Source organism: Equus asinus, chromosome 4 (genome assembly GCF_041296235.1).
Source record: "Equus asinus isolate D_3611 breed Donkey chromosome 4, EquAss-T2T_v2, whole genome shotgun sequence".
Taxonomy (NCBI): Eukaryota; Metazoa; Chordata; class Mammalia; order Perissodactyla; family Equidae; genus Equus; species Equus asinus.
In genome coordinates, this window is record NC_091793.1 from 61,785,667 (window position 1) to 61,806,386 (window position 20,720).

Below are 20,720 nucleotides of genomic sequence, written 5' to 3' on the forward strand. Positions count from 1 at the left end.
AGAGCAGGGCAATATGCGCTTCAAGGACAAGAAGCTATGTAGCCCAGGAGGTGATGCCAACATAAGAGGCGGGCGTTTCCCATCGCACACGGCCCAGAGCAGACGAGGCCTGTGTGGTCAACAGGGGCAGGCGCGGGGGGGGGTGGGGGTGCCGGGTCAAGGGCTCACACTGCAGTTAGGAGGGTGAGTCAGCCCGGGGACGTAATGTGAGCACGACGACTACGGTTAACTTTGCGTCTCACATGCTGGAAATTCGCTAGGAACACACTGCAGGTGCTTCTACCACGCCAGAAAAGACAATGCCGTGAGGAGAGGCACAGGTTAATTAGCTGTATTGTAGCAACCATTTCACTATGCATCTGTGAACCAAAGCGTGCCGTGCACCTTAAATAGATGGCATTTTTATTCAAAAAACACCAAGACGAGGTCTGTGGTGTGAATGGCCAGGAGCTGTACCTCGACACTGTGACTTTTCTGATGGCAGGAAGGACACTCCTGCCGGGTTCAGGCCCAACCTCTCTCTCAGAAACACTCTCACTCTTAGAAACAACCAGGACGCCGAGAGGAAGCCCATGTAGCCACACGCAGGAGGACCAAGGCCCCAGGCCGCCAGCCGCACCAGCTCCCAGCTGTCAGCCAGCACCAACTTGCCGGCATTGGGAGCAAGGCCTCAGCTGATGTCACACAGGGCGGAGAGGAGCTGTCCCCCAGGCCCGGGCCCAAACTGTGAAATCCTCAGTCAATAAATGATGATTCCGTTTTAAACCGCTAACATTGGGGCTGGTTGGTTACACAACGACAGAGGACCGCAGCAGCCCCCACCCCTTGCTCCGTGCATGCTCCAGTTCTGCAGATGCCCCTCACACCCTGGTACAGACCAAATGTTTGTGTCCCCCAGCTTCCTATGTTGACGCCCTGGGCCCCAGGTGGCTGTGTCTGGAGACGGGGCCTGTGAGGAGGCGCCGAAGGCTAACTGAGGCCATGAGGGTGGGGCCCTAACTCGGTAGGACCAGTGCTCTGACAAGAGGAAGGGACACGAGAGCTGTCTCTCCACCACGTGAGGACGTGGGGAGAAGGCACCCGCCAGGAGGAGGGGTCCCCCAGAACCCCGCCCTGCCAGATGCTGCTCTGGGGCTTGCAGCCTCCAGCACCGTGGGAAAATGAACTTCTGTGGTTCACGTGGCCCCGTCTCTGGCCCTCTGTTGTGTCGGCCGAGCTGAGAGAGGCCCCCAGCCTCAAAGCCCCTGCCCACTCCTCCTCCCGCCAGGTTGTTCCGCGTAGCTAATGCCGGCCATCGTCCCTCTCAGCAGACGCGTCTCCATGCAGGGGCACCGCTGACCGGCCTCCACACCCTTGGCCAGGCCTCCCCGTCCATCCCTGTCTGAGCAGCCGGCCCCTCCCCACCCCACAGGCAGGTCTGCAGCTGATCCTCCTGGAGGACGCTGCCCCTCCCTGAGCTCAGCACGGGACCTGCACACACGCGCTCCCTTTCAGAGAAGGCAGCGGCCTGCCCAGGAAGGGCAGAGCACCTTTGGACCCAGAAGTTCTGCTCCCAGGTATAGACGCCAGTGAAGCGTGGGACTCGGCCCTGAGCTGGAATGGGCCCACGTGTCTCTATGGGACAGTGCGTGCATGCGGCCCACACACACAAGGGACGCTAAACAGTCGCGGGAACACATGCACCCTGGGCACCCCCAGCAGCCAAGTGAGTCGCCCAGGGAGCCAGTCCCCAAACAGGGCGCGCATCACGGTCCACGTGAATGAGGAAAAACGGGCAAAACGCCACGCCTCAGCTGAGGGTGCCGCCCGGGGAGCGAGACTGTGAGGCCGAGCAGGGACACGGCTGTCACAGAAGTCAAGCACCAGTCGCCCCAGGGAGAGGGGCTGTTGTCAGGAGGAACACGAGTGCTTCTGGGCGGCTGGAAAGGTCCTGTTTCCTGACGTGGGAGGTGAATACAGACGTCTATACCAGCCGAATCTTTAAACTGTATGCACACGCGTACGCATATGCATGCGTAGATGTTGTGTGTGTCTTCTGTGTGTATGTCACAATTTGAAAATGGAAATATGAGCAATGGTCCACCACAGTGATGGATTATTATTTTAAGAAGGGGGAGAGAGTCCCCGCTTTGCTCCTTGCACGTCTAGGCCGGTTGTCGCAGGGGAACCGCCGGCCACCCCCGGCAGCACCCAAGCCCCCACACTCTCTCCGGCAGCAAATGAGACCCAAAGCAGGGAGTTCCCAGCGATGTGTGTCCCAGCGGCCTGAATGGAAGCCCCTTGTTCTAGAAGGACACTGGACTCCCGTCCAGCAATTCCAGGTGGGCATCGGCGCCCAGCACACCACCCCCTGTGCTGGCAGATGACAGAAGACCGGAATGGCAGGCAGAAACTCGTGCTGTCTCCATAGCCCAGGGGCCAGGGACAAGGTGCAGACAGCTCTCTGTCACCTGGACGGCTCTCCAAGGCCACTCTCAGGGAGCCTGAAGGAAAGCAAGCCCCGGACAGGGAGGAAGGGTGAGCCGGGAACAGCGGGAGAGGGTGCTTGTCGTCGTTTTGTTTTCCATTCCACCCCAGCCGCGGGGGGAGGAAAGCAGGCGGGGCGTGTGTGGGTGTGGGTGTGCGTGTGTGTGTGTGCACCTCGATCTCCATCTTCATCTCTCCCCGGGGAAGCCAGCTCCCGGCCTGTGAGCGGCCCTGTGGAGAGGCCCACGTGGGGAGGACCCGACGCCTCCTGCCCCCAGCCGCATACGGGAGCTGAGAGGGAGACTCCCCGCCTGGGACAACGCGGCCCCTGCCGACATCCTGACCGACCCCTCGACAGCCGTGAGTCAGAGCCGTCCAGCCCTGCTGCCCCTGGGCTCCTGGCCCACACAGCCCAGGCGATAAACATCAGCTGCTGTCGTTCATCCCCCAGCAGGAGACAGACCCCTCCTCAGAGCCTGTCTACTGTCCCCTGCATGGCAGCCCTCATTCAGGGCCCCTGGAGCCGTCTTGCTTATGGCTGCTTACCGTCTCTGCCTTCCTCGTTAGAGGGAAGCCCCCGCAAGGACAGGGGATTTGTAGGTTCACAGTAGGGTCCCCAGTGCCACGACAGCACAGAGGTTGCTTGACAAATGGCCGAGGTGCGGCAATGCAGCAAACCAGGAGCCCCATTGCTCTGACGTCCCGTGTCTGAGAGGCGGGAACACGCCAGGGAACAAGCACAGGCCCTGAGTCAGGCCTCCCGGGTCCCAGCCCCAACCCCGGCCCCAAGGGACCTCAGAGTCACCCAACCTGGAGGAGCCTCGGTTTCCACATCTGTGCACTGGGGATGATAGTAACAGTTAGCCCACAGGACGCTGTAAGGAGACGAGACGCCCCCCTGGCACAGAGCAGCTGATCAATCAAGCTGCCTCTCTCACCCTGTCTGAAGGTGTCACATGAGAATGTGAGCTCCCTGCCGCTAGGCGGCAAGCCACTGCTCAGGGGCAGACCTGCAGTGAAGGAGGGCAGCTGACATCTGTAGTAGAGGATGCGTCCCCATGCGCCAGAGCCAGCATCCTCGTGCGCCGAGCAGAGCAGGCTCCAGGGGACAGTTGGCTCTGTGAACCCAGGACAAAGCTGGCCCCAACCTCACACACTAACAGCGACCCACGGCAGAGTCCCGTTTACGCCAAGGGTGGCACATTCAGAGGATGCCCTTGAATCCCATGGAGATTCATCACCAGTCGCAGGGCCGATGGAGCACTGAATGACATGGGGAGAAGAGGCAGAGACGGCCGGGTGGAACCCTGGGGTGGATGACACCTGTGTGCACACGTGGTCCTGGCCTCAGCATGGGGGGCGCATCGGGCAGCTGAGAGCGTCCTGGAGCCCTCTGGGTTCCTGCCCACAAGGATGAGAACCAGGAACGGGACAACCTTCCAAACTGGAGTGAGCAGGTGTGAGGTCACAGAAGCAGCCTCACACCTGTTGACTCACGGCCCAGGGACTGTCCCCAGCAGGACACCCAGAGCCGGGACGAGGCTTTCCACGTGCGCATGCTTAGGCCACGGAGGCCTCAGCTTGTGCGGCGCCAGACGCAGACCTGGAGAGGAGGACTCTGGAGCAGGAGTTTATCTGGGTGGTGGAGGCAGGGGGGTTGGGAAGTGAGAGAGGGAAGAGGCGGGGGCTAATAATGGCTCCTATGGGCTGCCCAGCACTGTGGGGCCCCACTCTGGACACCCACCACCGTGGGCAACAGGAGCTCGGCCCACCAGGGAGCCCTGGCAGCCGGGGCAGAGCAGGCCGCTCAGGGCTCTCCCACTCGAGGGGTGAGGCAGCTGGGGTACCGGCTGAAGGTGCTCCTGGGGACAGCAGATTTCCACATTTGAGCCTGTCACCCAGGGGGCCAAGGAGTCTCCAGCGGTAAGGAAAGTCCCAGCCAGACAGAGCTGGCAGCTGGAAGCCAGGACAGTATGCACTGTGGAAGCTAGGGTGAGGCGCTCTGAGAGCCAGTGCTCCCGGGACCAAGAGAGAGCCACTCGCTCTCCTCCTTGTAACACAGTGGATAACTGAGCCTTCCCATGGCCTCTGGAAGGTCAAGGGTGCAAGTGATCATTTCTGTCACTCTTATTTCACACCTCTGGTGGACCCTGCAGGCTGACTCATTCCACCAGTGTGCCAGCCCCTCCTTCTGTGCTTGGCCGCATGGGAGTCTCCGGAAAAACTGCCATCGACATCTCCGTGACTCCCTTGCAGCCAGGGATCTGCCAGTGGCCTCAGCTCCTCTGGACAGATGCCTGCCCGAGATTTAAAAGGTGGAAGTGAGCCGCCCAAGGTGGTGGAGGATGGGGCTCCTGGCTGGCAGGGAACAGGGGCCTGGTTGTCCCACAGCAGCACGCTCCAGGGTCTGGGCCTGAGCATCACAGGCGGTGGGCTTTCCATGGCAACAGTCTGGGGCGGGGAGATTGATTGTCCAGGTCATTGCTAGTGTTGTCCCTGGCCATGGGGCATCCAAGCTTGGTCCCCTGCTGGTCCTGGCTTCTCAGTCCTAGCACCCATGGACAGATTCTCCTCAGCTCAAACCAGAAAGAGTGTTCTGTCGTCTCCAACTAATCAGTGAGACTGGCCCACATTCAGATTTTGAAATCACCTCTATTGTTTGTCTTGTGTGGAAAAAAATACAGGAACGCTTAAGAAAAACAAGTAAAACTCGCACGTAATCCCACCGCCCGGAGGTCATCACTGTGATATTTTTGCATGTTTCCTCCCGGACTTTGGGTTCTGTCCATTTTTTTATACAGTCAAAATGACGGTTTCTAGCACTCTGTGTGAGCTTTGCTCACTTGACACGGATTGTCAAAGTGGCCCAATCGCCTCGTCCACGAGGCCTGCAGCAGCTTCTAGACCAAGGCAGTTTCCTCTCCACCCACTCTTACTGTTTTTTAAACCACATTCTTGAGGTGTAATTGACAAACAGAAGCTGTATATATTTAACACATACAATGTGATGACTTTGGAGACGAGCATACATCGGTGAAACCAGCACCACCATCTGTGCCATAGACACATCCGTCACCTCCAAAAGTTCCCTCCACTTGTTAGTCATTGTTTTGTGAGTGTGTGTGTGATAAGAATACCTAACATGAGACGGGCCCTCTGAGCAGAGTCGTAAGTACACAGCCCAGCACTATGACCCAGAGGCACAGTGCTGCACAGTAGGGGTCTGGAATGCACTCACCTTGAGACGCGGAGGCTCCGTGCCCTTCGACTGAGACCTCTCCGCTTGCCCTTTCCTCAGCCTCCGGCACCCACCGTCTGCTCTATTCTTTGTGCGTTTGACTATTTGATCCCTCGTGGAAGTGGTTTTCTGGTATCTGCCCTTCCACGTCTGACTTGTTTCATCGAGCATAACGTCCCCCAGAGTCACCCAAGTTGTGACGAATGTCAGGCTTCCCCTCTTTTTCAAGGCCGAATAACATTCCATTGTGTGTGTAAGCCCCATTCTCTTCATCCACTCATCACTTGATACACATTCAGCTTGCTTCCATGCCTTGGCTCTCGTGATAACGCTGCCGTGAACATGGGAGTGTAGACGTCTCTTTGAGATCCTGATTTCAATTCCATTGGGTGCGTACCCACAGTGGGATTGCTGGATCCTTTGGTAGCTCTACTTTTATCTTTTTGTATGGCCCTGGTGTCACGGCAAGGCTGGCCTCACAAATGAGCTCACAGTCTTCCTTCTTCAACGTTTTTGAAGAGTTTAAGAAGGATTGGTGTCAGTTCCTCTATAAATGTTTGGTAGAATTCCCTTGTGAAGACACCTGGTCGTGGGCACACATTGCATGTTATTGATGTCACAATTCACATCTTTTCTATGGTGTTTCCATTAAAAGATCTTTGTAGTTATAGTTATTCTTAATATTTTTGTCTTTTAACTTTTAGACCAGGGTTAAAAGCATTTCATGCGCCACCATTACAGTATTACTTTGTTTCGTACTTGTCTATATATTACCTTTACCAATAAGATTTATACTTTCATAAGCTTTTGCGTTGTGTGTAGTCTTCTTTCCTTTCAATTGGAAGTACTTCTCTTAGGCAGGTCTAGGGGTAACAAAGCCCCTCAGTTTTTGCTTTTCTGGAAAAGCCTTTCTCTCTCCTTCGTTTGTAAAGGACAGTGTTGCCAAGGACCGCATCCTCGGTTGGTGGGTATTTTTTCCTTTAGCACCTTAAACATATCATCTTACTCTCTCCTGACTTTCAAGGTTTCTCTCGAAAACTATGCTGATCATCTCCTGGGGTCCCTTGGATGTGATGAGTCACTCTTCTCTTGCTGTTTTCAAAAGGCTTTGTTTGTCTTTGACTTTGGACAATTTAAGGAACGTGTCTCGGTGTGGACCCTGTTTGTGTTTAACGTATTTGGGGTCTTTTGGGCTTCATGAACCTGAATGTCCATTTCTCTCCCCAGATTTGTAAAGTTTTCAGCTATTATGTCTTGAAGTACACTTTCTGCTCCTTTCTCTTTCTCTTCCCCTTCTGAAACACCCTTTCTGTTATATTGGTTTCCTTTAGGATGTCCCGCAAGTCTTACGGTCTTTCTTCATTCTTTCCCTTCCTTTTTCTTTTTGCTCCTCTGACTAGATAACTTCAAATAACCTGTCCTTGAGTTCCTTGATTCTTTCTTCTGCTTGTTCAAGTCTGATGCTGAAGCCCTCCACTGAATTTTTTAGTGCAGTCGTTGTACTCTTTAGCTCAGAAGGTGTGTGTTTAGTTGTCTGTCTGTATTCTCTCATGCCTCACTGAGCTTCTTTAAGATGTCTGCGTAGAATTTGCTGTCAGGCAATCTGCAGAGCTCCATTTCCTCAGGGTCGCTACTAGAGCTTTACCGTGTTTGTTTCATGGTGGCATGTACCCCATCTCCAGCCCTCAGAACAAACCCAAAGTCCACCCACAGCCTACGAGACCTGAGGGGTCTGGCCCTGCTCGCTTCTCCAGCTTCCTCAGCTTCCAGCTTCTCCCGGCTTCTCTGCTCCAGTCTCACATCCTCCATCGCATCCCTCACACGGCCAAGCTCCCCAGCTCCAGCATCTTGTCAGTCCTGTTCTTCCTGCCTGGAAGGTCTTCTCCTGGCTGCTCGTTTCACTGGCTCCCTCATCCGTTGGATCTCACTTTGAATGCCAGCTCCTAGGACAGCCTCTCCCCGTATCCCCCACCTGAATAGCCCTCCCCAACTCCCCTTGATCCTCTACAGCATCATCCCACTCTTCCCTCTGCGTCCTTGTCACCATCTGAGACCATCTCGTCTGTCCACTCGCTTATTGTCTGTCTTTCCCAGGAGAATGTCAGCTCCCAGGGGCAGGCAGGGTGTCTGTCTTGTTTATGACTGTACTCCCCGCCATTCCCTGCAAAGTTCTTTTAAAAAGACATTTTACATCGTCACGTAACAGTCGATGTATACCGTGCCGTACTTGACTTCACCCTTTACTGTCTGTGAACATGCCGCAGTTTCTGAGTAGAAGTAACACTGCAGTGAACGTCTCTGGGCACAGCATCCTTTGTCCCTGCCTCTGATGATCTCGTTAAGCAATAGTCTCAGGAGTGGAAATACTGGATCGAAGAGCATGAATATTTTTCAGCCTCCTTCATGCACACTGCCATCCTGCGTTCCAGAAAGTCTGAACCCAAGATCTAACGGAAGTCCCATCGTTCCTGACTGTGAGGGCTCAGAGATGGGTCCTTTAGACTAGAGGTACACGTGGGTCATGTGGGGTCTGATTCATATTCAGATTTTGATGCAGGAGGCGTGGAGCGGAGCTCGAGAAGCTCATTTCCAACCAGCTGCTGGGAGAACTCCTCCAGAGGCCTCCCTCCTGACGCATCCTTGCCTGCTCCTTGCCATCCCTGTCCGGGCTCCCTACTGACACGGCCCCTGGGCACCTGTGTCTCCACCCGGCCCTCTGCCTCCCAGGCCAGCAGGAAACCCTGGGCTTGTCTCCACTCTGCCTGCCTCGGGCCCTGTCTCCACGTGGCTCTCAGTTCCAGGCTCCCTACCCCGTGATGTCATATGTGGCTCTCAGGGGTTTTGAGCTGGTTTCCCACCACTCGTAGGGTGAAATTATCCCTTCAAATCCCAGGATGCTCCACTGCCCTGTGTGGAGAAGTCCACGTCTGTGGCTATTTGTCCTGCCTGCTCCCACCCTCTACCTCCCCATCTTATGACAACAGTGCCTCTTTTTCCTCAGAAGACCCCCTCCAGCCTTTCCTAGTCCGTGTGGTTTGGGGGAAGTTAACCTTCTATACACAGGCATCAAAGAGAAACATAGGACCTAGATCCAGCCAGTCAGTGCGTTTCATCCCCTTTGATCCGGTCACCAGGCTGAGGATGGACATGCGACCTGGGCCCAGCCATCCCGTGCTGGGACTTGCAATGGACTCCTATGAATGAGAAGCCCTCTCCCTCTGAGGCGCTGCCAGGGCACCTCACGCAGGCACCTGACAGAAGGGTGAGGCCAACACGGAAAGCAGAGCTAAGGGAGCTCCTGATGACACAATCTGAGCCCCGGGTCAGGCCAGGCCTGCCGCTGCCCTGACTTGCATGGGGATGGGGCGCCGTGGGGCGGGGACTAAAGCCGTCGAAGCACAGTGCTAGCTCAGGCGCTGATGCTCATGTGTGATGGTGTGTCAGCACAGACTGAGGAGGGGAGAGGACTCCAGGGAGAGAAGCCCCAAGGGTGTGCACGCACACACGCGTGTGGGCACACACACGGCTCAGGCCAGACCAGCGCAGGTCATGAGGGGCTTGCAGCCAACAGGGGGAGCGCCGGTCCAGTGGAAGAGGGGTTACCACGTTGCCGGGATCCCTGCGTGACGCACAATCAGCTTTGAAACGACAGTGAAAAAGAGGCAAGTTAGGCAGCCATTAAGAAGCGTGATGGGCGCCTGAGTCACAGCAGCATTTCATATGGGGCAGCGGCCCCCGTGGATCTCTAAACAGCCTCGAGCCTTCATCTCTCCCGAGGAAGAAATGCTCAGCCTTGTTATTTTTATGCATGTTCAGGGCCTTCAAAGGCACCATCTCCTGGGCTCCATGGGAGGAGAAGGGTCGGGTCAAGGTCACACAGCCTGTCGGTCAAGGGCAGACACATGGATGAGGTTTGCTTAGGAAAACCCAGGCCCCACCAGAGGCAGGTTCGGAAGCTGAAACCACAGGGCTCCTCAGCGCACGGCCCCTTCTGGGTCCCTCACCTAGTTCCGGGTTCCTTTACTGAGAAAGCTCCGCCCGAAGGCCTGGGTAAGTCCTAAGCTTTAGGCCCCACAAGGCGTGGATCAGCCCCTACTCCCAACGACACCCGACGCAGAGGCCAAGGCCGCTTCCCGCTTGCTTCTCCCTCGCCTTCCCGAGCCTAACCCCAAGGGCGCGGCCACGGACTGCTCACAGGGGCTCCCGGGCCTCTGCTCCTTCTCACTGGCAGATTCATCCTATGACTGATGATTTGTTATGATGGCCTTGTTATGCCAACGACATCGACAGAGACCCATTCTGTTCGACGCTCACAGGCTGTTTTTCAAGGGTTCTTCATCTTCCAAACGAAACCAAATCCTCCTGCTTCGGTCCGGGCCAGTGAGGGGCCCAGCCCGCAGAGAGGGAGCGGCTCCGGGAGACCCTCAGCCTGCCGCCTGGTGGCCCAGGAGCCCACCCCCACCTGCGCACCTCCCGAGGAGCCCTGTCTCGCCCTCGAACCTGTCAGGGCTGAGGCGGGCTGGAAGTCACAGCTGCAGGCTCTGTTGCTTGGCCCTGACTCAGTTTCCACCCAGACGTCCTCTCCCTACCCCTCGGGCCTTCCTACACTTTCATGGGCCTCCCAGTCAGCAGCCTAAAGGGATGCCCCTGCCCTTCCCGCCCCAGGGCAGAGGAGCCCAGCGCTGGCAGCTCTGAATAAGAGCACGGGGGCTGCGTGGGCGCGGTGGGGGTGTGGGGACTGGCCGCTGCCCAGAGTCCCCTGGGGGCTTCGCACCTTCCTCCCTGGGACAGGTGACCCTGCCTCCCTGGGCCTCCAGGCAGCCCTGTCGCTCAGGATGAGAGGACCCCGTTTCTCTCGGAGGACAGGACAGACGTGAAGGGTTTTGCAGAGCTGCTTCAAAGTGATGGTGATGGTGATAATGCTATAATGATAATTACCATTATTATAGCATGATCACGACTGGCATTGACTCAGACAGGTCTGCGCAAATAACCCATAACCAGCCTATCAGTGAAAACTGGGGTGAGTTTATCAGGAGCCAGAGTGAGGGTGAGGCGTTCGGAGAGCATGGCTGTCAGAACGGTCTCGTCTCCTTTCGGAACAAGCAGCACACGTCAAACACACCAGGATACGTTGCCATCAGAACATCACAGAGGCCTTCAGAGGCGCAGCAGCAGGTCACCAGGACCCTGCTGAGAGGACCAGGCCTCCCCCAGAGGGCGCGGGAGGGGCCGGCTGCATCCTCGTGTGAAGAGAGCGCAGTCCGGACTCACTGGTCAAGCAGACGCACGTCTCGGGTTGACAGGCAGTGAGTCAGGCTTTCAGTTCAAGCCGAGTCAGTTTAGAAGCCGAATAGTCGCCCCTTAGCCCTCGCTGTGTGACGCTCTCCCGTGCGCACTTAGCACAGACCCGGCCCCGTCTACTGGCTTTCCAATCATTCACGCTTTCGATCCTCACTCCGTCCAAGGAGGACAGTGGTACTTCTATAAAATTTGTCTTTTCCACTTTCTGGGGCTTCTTTGCTTTTTTTGCAACGGAATCCACGCAAATCAAACGGGATAGCGATGTGCGAAGAGCAAGGTCACCGTCTCCCCCCACCGGCCGCTCTCTCCCTCTCCATCCCTGTCCATTTCCACTCTCCTGGAGCCACCAAGGCACGTGGTTCCACGTATCCAGTCTGTCCTCATGCCAACACATCACGCACGTACAAGAAGGCTCTCTTAGAATTATGCTCCCCATTTTGTGCATCAGGAAAATGCAGCCCAGAGAAGTTAAGTGACTTGGCCAAGGTCACACAGCAGGCAAGTGGAGGAGCTAGCACTTCCTTGACTCCCAAGTTTAACGGCAAAGCCTGTGACTTTGCCCACCTGCCTACACTGCCTCCACAAGTCCTATCAGCTTCCAACAAAAGGAGTCGTAACAGTCGTAACAATAGAAAATGGCAGTGCACATGGAGCACTGAGCGTGGGAGCGTGTCACAAGCATTACCCATGTTCGTCTAGACTTTTCCAACGCCTAGCGAGGTGGCCCTGTTATTTGCACAGAGGAGAGAACTGAGGCTTCACGAGGGGAAGCCACTGGCCCAGGTCACACAGCTACAAGCAGTGACAGACCCGGATTCAGACTTCAGCCCTCTGACTACGAAGTCAGCCCGGGAAGTAGGTTGGGGTGGAAAAGGACAGGGTTTGGTCCTAGGTTAATGGGCAGGATGACCACTATCCCCAACCTGAACTCACACGGACATCTTCCATGCTTCACCTGGCCACCTCAGGGCCTTTGCACAGGCGGGTCCTCCCTGATTCTCACCTCTTCCTTGGCCTGCATAGCGTGTGCTCCTCCTTCATGAACCCTTCATGAACTTCAGCCTGTGCCACTGTACTCCCGAAGCCCAGTGGGGAATCAGGTGCCCAGGAGACTCAGAATAAACACGTGTTCAGTGAATTCTGCATTCCTCCAGTGGGAAGGCTGGACCAGGCTAAGGCGACAGGACGTGTGAAGGGACAGGGAGGGGGGTGCCGGGGGAGGGCAGGGGTCCCACAGGCCTGGACCCTGGGAGGCAGTAGGGAGGGGTGGGGAGTGTGGCAGGGCAGGAGGTGAGGCCCCCAGGATGAGCACCAGTGGAAGGCGGTAGGGAACCAGCAAGGACACAGCCGTTTGTTGTCTGAGCTCAGAGTGGGCCGCACGATTCCAGACAAGAGCAGACGCCTCCCAAGCAGATCCCAAGGCCTCCAAGGACGATGCTGCCTCCTGCCTCCCCGAGTCAACTGACCCGTCGCTGCACGTGTCCCGGGAGGCCTGGGCTGGGCAGGTCCACACTCCAGGGCCGGTGCCGGGTGCAGACACACACACCTGGCTTGGGAAAGGAGTTCTGCACCCACTTCCCCTCCCTGCTGTGTGACGTCAGGCAAATCCTACCCACTCTGGGCTCGAGCTACCTCTGTGCATAACGGGAATAGAAAACACCAGAGAAGGAACAGGAACAGGGCATTTTGGAATAACACAGGTGTAAGTGAACAATAAGCACATCTCCATGTCTGGGCTTGACACGAGACAGTGGTGAACTCCTCTTTTTCTTTTTGCAGGTGTAGGAGAGGAAGACGTTTCCTCTACCCACTCTGGGTCCTTCTGACTGGACAACGTACTAAATTCACATGGGACAAAATAACAGGAGGAAACCAGACAAAGCTTTATAACAAGCGCACATGGCAGAGACCCAGGAAAACTGAGCCACTCGCCAAAATGGCGGAAGCTCTCACCTTGAATGCCAGCGTCAGCTACAAAGGAGGCTTTGGCGTGGGGAGGCGGCTATGGCAGGTCAGAAGAAAGGCAAGTGAACAAGAGAAAGGCTGTCATGCAGATGTGAGTGCTTGCCCTCCACACTGACGGGAGTTTCTAGAGAGAGAAGGTCATCCCCCTCTTCCTGGTACAGAGAGGAAGACCCTCTGCAGATGGGGATCGCCCTCACAAACGTCAGTGCCTCTTACGAAGGGTGAGTTCTCGTGTTCAGAGCTTCTCCAACGTCTGCAGGGTCTGAAAGGAGCCAGCCCAAAATAACCCTCATGCCAAAGAGACGTATCTTGGGGCGGCCACTTCAAGTCCCACACAGCGGCAAAGATTCTCCCTGGGCTAACATCTCTGCAATCTTCCTTTTTCCTTTCCTCCCAAGCCCCAGTGCATGGTAGTACACTGTAGTCATAAGTCCTTCCAGTTCTGTGTGAGCCACAGCCACAGCGTGGCTCCTGACAGACGGCTGGTGTGGTTCTGGGACCGGGAAATGAACCCGGGCCTCGGAAGCGGTGAGAGCGCTGAACTGGAACCCAAGGCGTCAGGGCTGCTCAGAGTGCGTGTTGTTGAATGAAGAGGCAGATGACCGAGTGAGTGGCTGCCCTCTTCCCTCCTTTCGCGTCACGATGACACTCGCGTGCACTGAGTGCAGACGGCATCTCCTGTCTTTGCCGAAAGGCTTCCCCAGAGAGCTTTGTGTCCCAACAGGAGGGGCTCCGGGAGCCCTCTGCAGCAGGCCCAACGAGGAAGGATGTTCCATGTGACACGACCAGGCCACCTGCCCCACCAGCCAGGGTGGCCACCGTGGAGACAGTTGGCATCGGGGCCAGCGCGTGTCATGACACGGGCAGTGCGGCTGCCCGCTCCAGGGCGAAGAGGCCCAGAAGGTTCCTTCCGTAAATGTTCCCTCGTCAAAGATGTTCGTGGCACAACAGTCAATGCGCCCTGGATCGGGCAGAAGGCAGCAAGCGTCCTCCAGATCCGTAGACACGGTCCCACCGGAGCCGCCCGCCCTGTTTACACGCTTCTGCTGTGCCCTTGGTGACAGTTACGAACTCTTGGACAGAGGATTTTCGGAAAGGGAGGACGAGCTTAGGATGAGAATCACGCATCCCAAAGGTTCCGTGGATCCTGCACGGTGTGAGTCCTCGGTGGTGCTGAGTCGGGGCGAGTCCATGCTCCAGCGTCAGGCAGCTCACCTGCTGGGAACTGCCCAGGCTCCCCTCCCGGGAGCACCAGGGGTGGCCGTGGGGATGCCCCTATCCGTGAGATCCGGAATCCTGGAGCCTTCATTCCCCTGAGGCATTTCTCAGCCACCCCAATGAGCCCAGCCTGGAGCGAATTCTCCCACCTGCCCAAAAAATGAAAGGGGTCAGGTCTCAGGGGGAGGGAAACCAGAGTGTGTGCAGGGAGACAGTCAGCCAGGAGGGGCGGGGCAGGGAGCAGGGGGAGTCAGGGCCCCGGGGAGGGCGGAGTATGGCTCTCCACCACAACCGCTGAAGAACTGCGGGTTTCTCAGGACGGAACGGTGGAGCCCAAATGACAGAGCTCCTGTCCCTGGATTCTGGGCTGGTAGAGAAGTCGTGCAGAGCAAATAAGGGACTGCCCTGTCTCCAAGGGCCCTTCAGCCATCAGGAGACGCCAGGACCCTGAGATCTGACTGTCCCTCTCTGTTAAGGCAAGTCCAGAAACTCCTCCTGGGGGGCAGTGCGGTCAGCAGAGTGAGGAGTGTCCTGCAGGTGACACAGCCCCAGGACCCATGCACTTCTGTTAGTCGGTGCTTGTCCTTCCACAGGAAGCATCCACACAGCTCAGCCCGCTGCCTGGTCCCAGGACGGATGTCAGCAGAGTTCAGCAGAGAGCCGCTTGCTCAGGGCTTGGTGTGTGCGAGGCTCCTGGAGGGGACAAAGCGGGGGTCAAGAGACCCAGGCCGCAGCGTCAAGGAGGCAAGCAGAGAGGCTCCTGGGAGGAGGCCTGAGGGCAACAACTGCCTGGATGACAGCACAAAACGTGTCTCCCCTCCTCCGGAACCTGGGGTGGGCTACACAGGCCCCATCCACACGACTGCAGGCACGGAGAACTGCCGCTGTATGCAGGACACAGCGTATAGAAGCCGGGACGACGGACGGGACACATGCTTCCTGTCCAAATGACATTTTGGAGGGAAATGTTTGACACTTTCTTCTTCCCTCCTTCCCAGCTGAGCCTCAGAGGCCAGCAGCGCCTCAGCCTCCAGGCTGAAGTTCACCGGGGAGGGTGGGGCCTGGGGAGCAGCTGCAGCCACGGCCAGGAGGTTCTGGAGCAGGGCCAGCACACAGTGGGTCTGTTTCCATAGAGGGCTGTGGAGTGAGGACAGAGGGGAGATCATGATGGCGGGTGTGGGACTTCAACAGAGAGCACTGACAAAGAACGTCCAGGCCACAGGGAGCCACAGTGGGAGCCGGAGCAGGGGAGCGACAGGAATGGACATGGGGCTCCCCACACAGTGCTCCAGCCCTCTAGCCAGGTGTGCAGAGCAGAGCAGGATGACAAGAACAGACACGCTACTGATGAGCACTCACTGAGAGCGGGTGAGGGGCCAGGCCCGTTCTGAGCCCTTGGTGTTGATGACTTCATTCTGTCCTGGCGCAATAAGTCTGCGTGGTGGGGACCGCCACTGTCCTGTTTGTGCAGACAGGCAAAGCGAACCCCCGAGGTCACCCTGCTGGTCGCAGTGTCCCCGGGTCCCTGTGTAGCGGCTCTGGGCCGGCGTGTCCAGCGGGCCGGTGTGCTCGCTGCCTCCTGGCGTGTGTCTGGGAAGATCCTCAGCATCCCGGGCTCACTGTCCCCATCTGTGACCCGGGAGTGACTCCTGCCCAGCTCTCAGGGCAGCTCTCTCTGACCCCAAGACCATGTAGGACCGTCCCAGCACTGCAGGCCAAGGCCGCCTGGGGACCCTCACAGTCTCATCATCTTCAGGAGGCAGGAAAAACCTCAAAGGGTTTCCTTGAAAGGCCCCTTGAAGCCAACTTGCTGGCATTTTGAGATTTTTCCTCCTGAGATGAACATGGAAGGAACTGCCTGGTGCTGACAAACTTTGGGAAACTTCCAAGCACTTTGGGATTCCCTTTCCCTCTCGGTCCCGCATCAGCCTGTCACCTTGAAAGGACATGCGACACTCCCTTCGGCCAGGCAACCAGCTGAGGACCTTTAATATCCCTTGGCCAAGAGCTGCAGGTCAGGAAGAGGGCAGAGCCCCTGGCTCTGTGTCCCATGTCCATCTCAAGACCTGGCTGAGCCACTGGTCCTCCCGGCCCACAGGGTCTCCACCCTGGACAGAGGCCAGCCTCGGGGCTCCCAGGACCCACCAGCTTCTGGTGCCAGTAGCACTTCCTCCCTTGGGCCAGCACCGCATGAGGCAGGGGCTGCTCCACTCCCAGGTCACTCCTGGGGACCAGCCCCCAGCAGCCTCTGCAGCGGGATGCCAGGGCCCTCCTGCCCCCAGAGGGAGGCAAACTCCAGGAAGGGTGGTGCTCAGGCCCTCCTCTGGGCTCAGCACGGCCCTCGGAGCATCCCTGAGGGCTCTGAGGACCTTCTCAGAGCCTGGACAGGCAGGGCTCACCAGCGGCCACCTCGCCTCTGCCCAACTCCAGAAGGTTCTGCTCCTGTTTCAAAAGAAGGGTTTCCACCTCCAACAAGAATCAACAGGGGCTGGAAACCAAGCGCATGTAATCAGACCAGCTCCCTCCCAGACCCGAGCCTGGCAGGTCCACCTGCCTTCTGGCTCATCTGCCCAGCTGCCTGTAGATGTCACAAACTCGCCTGGCCCAAGGTGTCTAAGTGCCTGTCCCCCCGTCTCTCCACCCACATCTCATCCCTCAGCCCATCCTGGTGGCTCCACCTGCAGAACCTCCCAGAATCTGCTCCTTCCCCATGCCCCCCGCCCCAACCTGGGCCAAACCACACCAGCCCTCCCTCTAATGGCTGTGGTCCCTTGCTGCGCCTGCACCTCCAGTCTGCTCTCCACACACCACAGCCGGACCACGTCAGCTCACATCCTCCTCTGCTCCACACCCTCCGTGGCCACCCTCCAGGCAAAGCCCGGCCCTGCCAGGCCCTGATGACGAGCCGACCTCATTTCCTGCCACCCTGCTCCCTCCTGCCCATCCCACTCCAGCCGACCGGCCTCCCCATCTTCTCTCACACACCAAGACCATTCCTGCCCTTGCTCCTGCTGGTCCTTCCTCTTAGAACACTCTTGATGTCCACACGGCTCCCTCGCCTCCTCCAGATCTTTGATCAAATGTCATCTCCTCAGTGAGGCTTTCCCTGACCTCCCCTTCTCACCACCTGAGCCCTGGGCAGGCTCAGTCTGTCTGCATGTGACACGTTCCCCCCACCACCTGTGAGCCCCCAGGAGCAGGCCAGAATGCCAGGGTTTGAATCCTAGCTCTGCCACTTACCAGCTGTGTGACTTTGGACAAGGTGCTTAACCTCTCTGTGCCTCCATTTCCTCCTATGTAAAACGTGCCTTCACTCTAGGTCGTTGTGGAAGCTAATGAGTTAATACGTACGAACTGTCTGGAATGCAGAGACGTCCGTTAGCCATTATTCGAATTGTTATGATGTGCTGTGGACCAAGGCTTCCTGGCCAGTGGTCCGAAGACCTGGGCTGTGATCCGCCTCTGCCGCTACTCTCCACGTGACCTTGGGTGAGTCCCTTTCTGTAAAAGCTATTTCCTACAGCTGCAAAACACGGGGATTGTCCCGGAGGTGGCCTGAGCCCCTGGGGTGCTTGGAAAACATGTGCCTCTCATTCTTTCAAAAGAGAATAACAGACCACGTCCTCAGGTGGGAAGGAGCACGTTGTGTAACTACTGAAGGCTCCAGCAGAGAGAAGGGGCAGTGAGCGAGGGCTCGTGGGCCACGCGCATCAGTGAGGACAGGCTTGTGTGAGCACTGATGGCTCCAGCAGAGAGAAGGGGCAGTGAGCGAGGGCTCGTGGGCCACACACATCAGTGAGGAGCAGCTGGGTTATGGTTAATAACAAATGAGATCTCGATCTCAGGGGCCTACTATCAGTCTGTGCATCTCTCACGCAATGTGTGCACCACGTGGCTCTGCTGCATGGCACCTTCCCTCTGGACTCAGGCCGCCAGGGCAGGCTGGGTCGGGAATGCCACCGTGGCCTCAGAAGGAGGAGAAGTTGTCAAGCCCACGCCGGTTCTTGCAGCTGCTCAGCCCCTGTGCCCTGCCCGAGAGCAACAAGGGGCAGGGCCGCCAAATCCTCCAGGGAGGGAGGGGCCACCACAAGGGCCCTGAGCGTGGGTGAGCCATCATCCAGTTCCACACCACGCTACGATTCTGGAGACTATCCCAGAAGCAAGGACAACCACTGAATAAATTCTCCATTTGCAGCAAGTCACGCTGGCCACAGTGAGGAGGACAACAGACTGGAAACGGGCAAGAGTGATAATAAATTGGGAGAAAAATTGGGAGGGCGTTTCAATTTTCCAAGCGCAAAACAGGACAGTCCTTTAGACGAGGGTGATGGCAGTGGAAGTGGGGAGACACCAACAGGTTTAAAAGATAGGACGATTGACTGAGGGGCCTGAGTGGCTATGTGGCCCCAGGGTGGGGAAGGAAGGGAGCAGGCTTGGCTTCTCCTGTCTCACCAGCCGCGGGCTCTGGTCTTTGGGGAAGACCGGTGAGCCTATTCTCTGTTTGTTCTGGGGCACCCTGTGTTCTCCCAATAAATCTCCCATCTTGTTCAAAAGAAGAGCATGAGCTGAATAAAGGAGGGAACCCACGGCTTAATAAGGTGAGGAGTGCTGAGTGAACTGACAAACGGGTGACAGAGGCACCAGGGCATTCACTCATGTATCCCCAGCTGTTCAAAGAATGAAGAGAAGGTAGGCTCAACGAGAAGAAAAAGGAAGTGGTCCGAACTGGACATACTCTGAGGGACCCCACCTCCGCCACCAATGCCTCAGGGTCTCCACTCCTCCAGGGTGCGGACCAATTTCAGCTGTGACAGAGAAGGGAGGGGTGGGCGGGAAGGAGGAGGGAAGGAGAGGCAGGCGACATGGACGGTTCCGAGGGACCTCTGCCTCATCCTCTCCTCCCGCCGTGTGGCCTCCCTGTGCTTCCCTTTCGGAGTACACAACTTCACCATCCGTGGTGGGCGGGCTTGGGAGTCACCAACACCCCAGGAGAGATTTTCTGTTGCAGCAGCAGCATTGGGCAGCTCACAGGAGCTCAGAGCCCCGGATCCTCCTCTGCCCTGGGTGCCCTTAACGGCCCCAAGGGGAAGGAGTCAACTGTGCAACTGTGTGACTGTGGCCTCCTCTCAGCCCAGCCCGCCTCTGGAGCATCATGGTCACTGTCCCAGATGCTCACGGGCTGACTCGCAGCTGGAGACACACTCTGAGACCAAGCCCCACTGTGTCAGAGCTGAGGGGGTCTAGGACCTCCTTTTCCCCAGAGCCTGGCTTGCAGATGAGAAAGCAGAAGCCCAGAGATGGGGAGGAATTCCCTCAGGACACACAGCGAGGGGCAGAGGGGGCGTAGAAGTGAGCTTTTGGACAGAACCCATTTCCTTTGGAAGGCTCCTGGGCGATGCCCCCTGCCCGGGACAACTCCCAGCGCTGAAAACTCAGAGGAGCACACAGTAGGTGCTCAGGGCCATTTGTGACTGAATAAATGTTTCTAATGGGACAGCACAAGCAGGCCGTGAAGCTGGGAGCAGACCCCAAATCCTGCCTTTCCACAGGAACTCCTGCTCCTCTTTCAGACGAGCGAAGTGGGGCTCGGAAAGGAGGCGGGAGGGGAGCAGTGCGGCCCTGAGTCCCTGGTGAGGAGCACACCACCGGGTGTGGGCAGCCCACGGAACAGGCTCCCCAGGAGACCGGGTGCAGAGGAGCGTGGCGGCTGCACCCTTGGTTACTGAATGTTTGGTCTCTGATCCCGATGCCCGTTCAAATAACGAGAACAGAGTCTTGGGGGAAAAGGAAAGCTTTCCTTCACCAGTCAGGGGCAGCAAAGCAAGGGCCAGGGGCCCCCAAATTGCTAGCTCCCCGTTAAGAAACGGGTGGGGCTTTTGATTTGGGGCTTTAGGTAGGGGAGGGTGCCGTGGCCTTCCTGCTCAGCGTTTTCCCATGGGCCTGCGTCTGGGGCTGCTTCCAGCCGAGGAGACAGAGGGTTTCTCAGATGAGCGTCCTCGGCTGTTTGTCTCCACGGGGGAAGGTGCACTCTGACGTCAGGGAGCCGAGGAGCTGGGCCTGGGAAGCCTCGGTTTCTGGATATGGTCTGGACGCTAGTTTCTCTGTAAAAGGACTTCAAGGTCCTGCGATCAGCATGACTTTAGTGGGAGCCCAGCGTGAGCCCATCTGGACTTGAACAATTTGCTAATTCCATTTGGCTCTATAGCTGAAGGGGTCAGAGGTCACAGAAACAAGCCTTTACCTGTGAGTGTCACTAAGGACCCAGGGCCCTGGGGATGTGGGCCTTGAGTTTTAGCCCATCTCTGCTGGGTTCTCTGAAGCGGAACCGACGGCGGGGCTGATGTGAACTCAGAGCCGGTCCCACCTTGGCCCGGCCAGGCACCCCATCTCCCACCTGGGAAGCGGGAAGCAGTTAGGGCTGGAATCCTGGGGAAGAGAAGTTCTTTCTCTGTTGGGCTGCTGAGGGGTGATGAGGCCAGCCTGGGAGTGACGGTGGAGAGCCCCCCTGAGCAGGACAGCAGCACAGAGG